Source organism: Cryptomeria japonica, chromosome 11 (assembly GCF_030272615.1).
Source record: "Cryptomeria japonica chromosome 11, Sugi_1.0, whole genome shotgun sequence".
NCBI lineage: Eukaryota > Viridiplantae > Streptophyta > Pinopsida > Cupressales > Cupressaceae > Cryptomeria > Cryptomeria japonica.
Window position 1 is genome coordinate 89359640 of NC_081415.1, and position 3391 is coordinate 89363030.

A 3391-nucleotide genomic window follows, 5' to 3' on the forward strand; every position below is an offset into this window, starting at 1 on the left:
GGATTACTAGGAAGGAGCCATCTATGATGACTTCCTAGAGCAATTAACTTTATCAACTAATAGTGTAGTAAAATCAAAGAAGCTTGTGCCCAAATCTCCTCCCTAGAGAGTTAGCGATGGTCTGTATGACAAAGGGTATTGGCTAAGGGATGCCCAAATAGGCATGGCAGGTCTAGGGCTCTTCAAGCTTGCCTTCAATCAGAGAAATTCTACTACTCCAAGAAATAGTATGTGGGAGCTAGATGTAGGAAAACTTAATGCTTGGGGTTTTCATGGATGTTGACATCCTGACTCAAATTGCAAGCAATTATGACCTCGTTGCCAAGGTTATAAGTAGTGTAAATGGAGGGGACTCTTATTGAAATTAATGATGATGAATTTAGAAAAAAATTTAGACTCAGTGAGGTCTCAAACTATTTGGAGCCTATCAATATTGAAATGCTTGCTAAAGTTTATTAAGCATAGAGGGATCATCTCAAAAGTGGTCTGTCAAAAAGAATTCTTTGCAAAGATAGGAGGATTGACAATGGTGGGTCTGAGCACAATGGAGCCCTTCTCCTTGAACTTCTTTACCCTAAGAGCTAAGGGAATGTACTGGTCTCTATGTTAGATTATTAGAGAGGATGCAGAGACAACCATGCCTACCCATTATATGCTTATGATGGCACAAATTCTAAACCCTTCCCTGGCTATGACTTTTGATTTCGCTCCTTACCTTATTGATCCCATTCATGAGGGCTTAATAGGGATAAATAATGCTAAGGTAGACAGACCTTTTGCATGGTATTCTCTCCTCATGCATATGTTCTTGTTCAAGGGTGTTTATTATTTTGCCAATGAGATGGAACTGATTAAAGTGAAGGATGGGGAGGAAATGCTGATATAGTTATGCAGCACTATTATGTCTTAGGATAGAGAGGATGCTAGTTACCTTAAATTTGATAGATGATTTGCATCTAGGCTCACAATCCTTTTGTGTCCGGAAAACCCTAGGATTCCTAAAGTTCTTCAATTCCTCAGGCTGAAAGAGGTCACTAAAGACATTTAAATTGTGCACAACTGGGGTGACATTTACTTTTACTCAGTCTCTACTATTTTTAGAGTTTATGGTTTTAGAGGAGCTCCCTATCTGCTCCTATACCATGTCCCTTTAAAGATTGGAATTGCAAAAGTTCTGAGACAAATAGGAGGTTTGTAGGAGGTAGAATTGACAAATAAAGGGAGGGGAACTATTTTCACAATTGTCACCCTGGTGCATCAGTTTGTAATTACCAAGGGTGGGTGGGTCCATTTTGATAAATTTATTCAACCATATAAGTTGTCTACTACAGTGGTAAGGTTTGCTAACCCAGAAGGTTTTTTCAATGACATGTTTAGGAAGTAAGTCAGATGTGCAGGTAAGGCCCATCAATTCCATTTTCCTGAAGATTTGATCAGAAATGAGTTGAATTTAGATCAACGAGAACTGAGAAAGGAAAAGTGGATAGCTTTTAAGAAAGCTCTAGACTTCATCCACCAATTTGATAGTAGCTATGATCCCTTGGCCAGTTTCACTTCTTTTGAGGAAAAGGTCAATATTTTGATTCTTTACTTTGAAGATTTAATGCAAACCTTAAAGGAGAAGAGGGAGGGTATATTAAATAATGATCCTAAAAAGGCTAAGCTTGTTCTAGCTAAGCCTACTTATGCCAAGATAGTGCCTCCAGGTGATTATGTGATGCATAAGAGACCTACAGATAATGTGCTAATGCTAACAAAGGGTGAATCTTCCTATTCAAAAGGAAAAAGGCCATTAGTAGATGTTGTGGAGATCCAAGACTCACCTAAAAGGAAAAGGGCAGGGAAAGAGATACAAACAAATGAACCTTTATACTCTCCATCGTAATCCCCAATACATGTGGGAGATGAGCATGCAGTGGCAGAACAATTGTTACAATTAGGAAGTCTTGGGGAGATTGCTTGCACTTATGATGAAATGCAAGAAGGAATGCCGGAAGAACCAGCATGTCTGAAAATGGACTTGACTATGGAGGAATTTGTGGGCAAAGAATTGGACCCTATCATCACACAGGTCAGTGACAAATTTTTGGCTGATAATAATTTGTTAAAACAAGATCTTTTATGGAATTTGTTTGGAGGATAAAACATAGATCATTTCAAAGAAAGATGTGAAAAGAGGAAGATTGAACATCCTCATAAAGGGACATCTATAATTGAAGAATATGTGAAAAAGGAAATGATGACAGAATTTGAGGCCATTACCCCTAAGTAGGGAAGGAAAATGATAGCAAAAGCTAGGATATTGATTCTTCCTGAGTGGGACATAGCTGATGCATTAATCTTTGATGCTATTTAGAAAGAAACAAAGCCCTTAGAAGGGGTGACTTTTAGAAAAGATCATGATGCTTTGGACATGTGGTCTTTGAGAAGAGAAAAAAGCAAGAAGAGAAAAGGATCCTCAGAATCTAGTTACTCAAGGGGCATGATTGTAAAAAGAGTAAAAGACATAGGGTTGGTGGAGGCTGCCAGTACAAGTCTGGAGTCTACAAAATTTAGTGTGGTTGTAGCCAAAAGGGAGGCCAAGGAAAAGGCTATTATCTAGGTAAAATTGGAGATGATCTTTAAGGCTTATAATGAAGCCAAAATTGAAATAGCTCAGAAGGATAGTACAATTGCATAATTAAAGAATCAGATAGCAGGGCAATATCAGAAAGATGAATCTTCTACATTGATGATTGCTTCCTCTCCAGATAAACCTCCATCTGCTATTCCAATCATTGAGTTTCCCCCTTCCCCTATGACTCCCAGTTTCCAATCTACTGAGACTATCCAAGATGAAATGGAAAAATTGAAGCAGGCTCAGGCTATGTTTGCGAGTAAATGTGAGGAACATTTTTTAAGTTTGCTGACACAATAGGGGCTTCTATTGTGTATATATATATATGAAGAGAGTTTTGAGCATGTTGACTACTTTGAAAGAGAGCAAGGCTACTCTGGAGCCAATTTTGAATAAATGGACTGCTAGGGAGGTGGATTGGCAGAGAAGAGAGCTAATTTAGAGAGAAGAGCAAACTTGTATAGAAAGGAATATGCTAACCAAAAGCTTGAATTGTTTCTGGGAGGTTTTGTTAGTGCTGATAAATTAAAATATGAAGAGGTATGGCTTAGTGAGTTAGGCCATAGGATGCCACAATGAATAAATGATGTTATTAATTCAAATGACACCTCTTTATTTATTCAAACAATTGAAGAAATTAAAAAGATAAAGTCACATTATGGTTTTTTGGAAACAAAGATTAAGCAGTTGAGAAATACATGGAAAAGAGTGAATAAATTGCAAAACAAAATTATTAACTTTTCATGGCCTAATGATGACATCTTCAAGGAATGG